This window comes from Pan troglodytes, chromosome Y (assembly GCF_028858775.2).
Source record: "Pan troglodytes isolate AG18354 chromosome Y, NHGRI_mPanTro3-v2.0_pri, whole genome shotgun sequence".
Classification (NCBI taxonomy): domain Eukaryota; kingdom Metazoa; phylum Chordata; class Mammalia; order Primates; family Hominidae; genus Pan; species Pan troglodytes.
Window position 1 is genome coordinate 34,168,258 of NC_072422.2, and position 5,628 is coordinate 34,173,885.

The 5,628-nt window shown below is 44.5% G+C and overlaps 1 long non-coding RNA gene across 1 annotated transcript; it reads left to right on the forward strand.

Annotated features, from left to right (window-relative positions):
- Positions 1 to 914: 914 nt before the first annotated feature.
- Positions 915 to 5,370, forward strand: LOC134809311 (uncharacterized). Its single transcript, XR_010154997.1, has 2 exons — positions 915 to 3,136; positions 3,883 to 5,370. It is a non-coding gene; the product is annotated as an uncharacterized LOC134809311 (long non-coding RNA).
- The last annotated feature ends 258 nt before the right edge of the window (positions 5,371 to 5,628 follow it).

Below are 5,628 nucleotides of genomic sequence, written 5' to 3' on the forward strand. Positions count from 1 at the left end.
GGAGCAAAGCTCTATCTAAAAAATAATAATAATAATAATAATAAAATAAAATGTGTTAGGAGACTTTGACACCTACTATTATTGTACCAGTCTTATGTTTCCCTTACAATGTATCGTGGCTCACACCTGTAATCCCAGCACTTTGGGGGGCCGAGGCAGGCAGATCATGAGGTCAGGATATCGAGACCATCTTGGGCAACATGGTGAAACCCCATCTCTACTAAAAATACAAAAATTAGCCGAGTGGGGTGGCAGGCACCTGCATTCCAAGCTACTTGGGAGGCTGAGGCAGGAGAATCACTTGAACCCGGGAGGCAGATGTTGCAGTGAGCTGAGATCATGCCATTGCACTCCAGCCTGGGTGGTAGAGTGAGACTCCATCTCAAAAAAAAAAAAAAGTTTGCTTTGTGTATTTGGGAACTCTGATGTTTTGAGCATGTATATTTACAATTGTTATGTATTCCTGTGGAATCAACCATTTTGAGTTACATGATGACCTTCTTTGTCTCTTGTGACAGCATTTGAATTAAAGTCTATTTTGTCTGAAAAAGAGAATGTTTTATATATATACAATGGTGCAGCCATCAAAAGGAAGGGAGTCCTGTCATTTGCAGCAACATGGATGACCCCGGAGGTCATTATGTTACATGAAATAAGCCAGACACAGACAGACACGTTTTCTGTGTGTTCACTCATACTTGGGCGCTGAAAAGGTTATCTCATGGACATAGAGGAGAATGATGGATAAGAGATGCTGGAAATGGTTTGTGGAGACAGTGGTTAGATGAAGAGGTTGGTTAACGGGCACAAAGATCCAATTACATAGAACATATAAGTTCTGTTTTTTTTTGTTTTGTTTTTTTTTTTTTGTTTTTTTTTTTTTGAGGCAGAGTCTCACTCTGTCGCCCAGGCTGGAGTGCAGTGGTGCGATCTCGGCTCACTGCAACCTCCGCCTCCCGGGTTCAAGCGATTCTCCTGCCTCAGCCTCCTGAGTAGCTGGGACTACAGGCGCCTGCCACCACGCATGGCTAATTTTTGTATTTTTAGTACAGACGGGGTTTCACCACATTGGCCAGGCTGGTCTCGAACTCCTGATCTCGTGATCCGCCCTCCTCGGCCTCCCAAAGTGCTGGGATTACGGGCGTGAGCCACCATGCCTGGCCCGTGAGCCATCTACGCCTGGCCAGAAGATGTAAGTTATAACGTTCTATGGTAGAGCAGGGTCACTATAGTTAGCCAGAATGTATTATATATTTGAAAGCAGCTAGAAGAGAAAACTGGAAATTTTGCTAACACACAGAAATGACTCGCGGTGCTTGATGCGCCAAATACCCCAGCTTAATCATTACACTTTCTAGGCAGGCAGCAATAAATCACATGGAAGGCAGACATCTATAAACTATCATGTACCAATAAAAAAGATCCCACAGCTGATCTCATAAATAAATATATTTTTCAGTAGAAGCAGAAATAGAATCCTAATTCTGAGCTTGTTCTGTGATTTCTTCAAATATAAAGATATCATCAGCCATTTGAACCCTGTAAGTAACAGAAAGCCAGATAGAGTGATTCTCAGGATGTTGCTTTATCCCTATAATATGTCACAGATCGCTAAATAAGTAATTACCGGAAAAGAAGCCATGAATGTCACTGGCCATTTTTAAGTTTTTTGTTTTCTGTTTTGAGATGGAGTCTCACTCTGTCACCCAGGCTGGAGTGCAGTGCTGCAATCTCTGCTTGCTATAACCTCCATCTCCTGGATTCAAGCGATTCTCCTGCCTGAGCCTCCGAAGTGGCTGGGACTACAGGTGCACGCCACCACACCCAGCTCATTTTTGTATTTTTAGTAGAGACAGGGTTTCACCATGTTGGCCAGGCTGGTCTTGAACTCCTGACCTCAGGTCTCAAACTCCTGACCTCAGGTCATCCTCCCGCCTCAGCCTCCCCCAAAGTGCTGGTATTACAGGCGTGAGCCACCATGCCCAGCCCATTTTAAATTATTACAGCATTCTATTTTTAAACTCACATCCCTTAAACATATTTAGTTCTTATTTTTAGTCACTGCCAACACTAGGACATAAAACCATAATAATTTCAGCAGTTTACAAAAAACCCTTGAAATTTGAACACCTGTATGAACCAACCATCTGTGGTTATTTAAACCACATTTATTTGAAATTAGAGAATGAAGTACAGAATCCCTTTAGAACTGTGACCTGCTTCAGCCCAGAGGTTATTGATTCTTTATCCGCTTTACCTATTGTATTATCAGTCAATGAGCGGGAAATAAATCTGCAATTGTTGAATAGCCTACTGACCAAATTAATGAATATTCCTTGCTGCTTTCCTGCAATTCTGTGGCTTAATTACGGATCTTTAAAAATATTAGTTTTTCGGCCGGGCGCAGTGGCTCACGCCTGTCATCCCAGCACTTTGAGAGGCCAAGGCGGGTGGATCACCTGAGGTCAGGAGTTCGAGACCAGCCTGACCAACATGGAGAAATCCCGTCTCTACTAAAAATACAAAATTAGTCAGGTGTGGTGGTGCTCACCTGTCATCCCACCTACTTGGGAGGCTGAGGCAGGAGAATCACTTGAACCTGGGAGGCAGAGGTTGCGGTGAGCCGAGATCGTGCCATTACACTCTAGGCTGGGCAAGGAGTGAAACTTCGTCTCAAAAAAAAAAAGTAGTCTTTCATCCAGTTTTTTAAATAAAAAACTTTATGAAAAAATACAGTTTTCCATACAGCTTTTAAAGAAATCGGTGGTCTATATTAAAAAATTAAAACCTGACCTGATAGGAGCTGGAGCAGATAAATACACAGACTAGCAGGGGGCTTTTCTGTTCTTTATTTATTTTGTTTGTTTGTTTTCAACGCTCTCTGATACAATTAATGACCTTTCTCTACCCAGACAATGCTTCAGTCTATACCTGCTCATACAAAGAGAATAAGTTCACACAGGCATGCCGGCGGGATCTTCAGAATCCCCAAGGTTAAACACAATGGCCCTGCAGGCTTTTGAGACCAGACACGAAGCACGGAAGAATTTATTCTTTCCCCGATGCTACTGTTCCTAGTAATGTCTTTGACATTGGAATTTGATTATGCTGGTGGCATCTGACAATTTGTCAAGGGGTGAGTATCAAAAACTACTTCATTTACAGAAGTAGAAATTTTAGAGGGTAGCTCCAAACCCAACTGGTCCAGTAGGATACTCACCTTACAGGGGGGGTCTTAAGAGTCTCACAGTTCCCTTGGGTCTTAAGAGACTCACTGTTGGACCAGGCGTGGTGACTCACGCCTGTAAAACCAGCACTTTGGGAGGCCGAGGCGGGCGGATCACCTGAGGTCAAGAGTTCAAGACCAGCCTGACCAACGTGCTGAAACCCCGTCTCTACTAAAAATACAAAAATTAGCCAGGCGTGGTGGTGTGCACCTGTAATCCCAGCTACTCGGGAGGCTGAGGCAGGAGAATCTCTTGAACCCGGGAGGCAGAGGTTGCAGTGAGCCGAGATCATGCCACTGCACTCCAGCCTGGGTGACAAAGCGAGACTCCGTCTTAGAAAAAAAAAAAAAAAAAGGATCTCACAGTTCAGCAGGGTTCTAGCATGAGACAATGAGGACAAGGGTAGGTGAACAGGTGGAAAGGGTGAGAACAGGTGAATTGTGATGGAGAAAATAATAAAGACAGAAAAGGCAGAAGACCTGTCCCAGCAGATACAAAAATACAGACAACAGGAGCCAGCATAGACCCTTGACCTGTGTAAGTCTTTCTCAGGCCTCCTTTTAAGTAGAAACCTGCCTTTGAAAAAAAGTTTTAATAAACATGAAAGTCATAAATCCCTATTTACATAAATAATATATCCTGGTCTTATTCTTAGAACCATTGATTTTTCACGGCTCATTAAGAAAGCTGGGCGAGGTGGCTCACGCCCGTCATCCTAGCACTTTGGGAGGCCGAGGCGGGCAGATCACAAGGTGAGGAGTTCGAGACCAGCCTGACCAACACGGTGAAACCCCGTCTCTACTAAAAATACAAAAACTAGCTGGTGGTGGTGGTGTGTGCCTGTAATCCCAGCTACTCGGGAGGCCGAGGCAGGAGAATCGCCTGAACCCGGGAGGTGGAGGTTACAGTGAGCCGAGATCGTGCCACCGCACTCCAGCCTGGGAGACAGAGTGAGACTCTATCCTAAAAAAAAAAAAAAAGGAGAAAAAAGAAAACAACATGGTTCTCAGTTAGTCAGCGGCAGGACTGAATCTCCAGGGACCTCTTTTCTTACCCAGTAATGAAAATGTAGCCATCAGAGAGAGGTCAGAACGTCTCATACACCCAGAAGGCTGAGAATACCTTTATGCCTGTTTTCCCTCCTCGTCAGCGAGTATGTCAATTGCTGTTTCTAAATGTCTTGGAGATGTTTATATTACAGTTTTGCATTTTGTGACAAGTGCCGTGCAGCCTGCTTTTCACCGTGAACCTGGAAACCTACCCTTCTAACACGATTTATCAGGCCTGTTCATAACCGCTCACTCCACACCGTGTTTTAAACGCCCAGCATTGACTAGAAGCTCAGCCACGGAAATCAATTCTTTCCATCACGGTTCTGCCCTCCGATGATAGACAAGGCAGTTTTCCTGTACAAGTGCCGTGGATTTCTGCAAGATATAATTAATGCTTTGTCACTTTCTCCCCAGAAAGTTGCCTTTGTTTATTGCACTGTGAAATTGGAAGTTGGCAAAGGTGAAAGGTAGTTCTCCTGTGAGAATACATTGTGATTTTTTTTTTTTCCGTAAGAAATTTAAGATGACAGCCGGGCGTGGTGGATCATGCCTGTAATCCTAGCACTTTGGGAGGCTGAGGCGGGCGGATCCATTGAGGTTGGGAGTTCAAGACCAGCCTGGCCAACATGGTGAAACCCCATCTCTATCAAAAATATAAAAAATTACCCAGGTGTGGTGGCGCACTCCTGTAATCCTGGCTACTCGGAAGGCTGAGGCAGGAGAATCGCTTGAACCCGGGAGGCAGAGGTTGCAGTGAGCCGAGATCGCACCATTGCATTCCAGCCTGAGTGACAGAGTGAGACTCCATCTCAAAAAAAAAAAAAAAAAAAAAAGCACAAGGTAAGATGGGGGCGCACTCCTGTAATCCCAGCTACTTGGAAGTCTGAGGCAGGAGAATCACTGGAACCCGGGAGGCAGAGGTTGCAGTGAGCCCAGCTACTCGGAAGGCTGAGGCAGGAGAATTGCTTGAATCCGGGAGGCAGAGGTTGCAGTGAGCCGAGATCACACCATTGCATTCCAGCTTGGGCGACAGAGTGAGACTCCATCTCAAAAAAAAAAAAAGAAATTTAAGATGACAACTAAAGCTTTCCTAACAAGGAGTGACACTGTGAAGGCTATGGAGGCTATCCCACTATTTAAATGTAGGGAAGAGGTGGAGAAAAGGGAGAGGAAGCAAGGATCCCAGAAACACACATCAAGCAGACACGCCCAAGTTTAGAAATAGTCTGAAAAGGTTAACTTGCTTCGTTCCAAGAAAAACCTAAATGTACCTGGATTCAGAGAAGTTGTTTAGTCCATGAGATGAATTTTTTTTTTTTTTTTTGAGATAGAGTCTTGCTCTGTCTCCC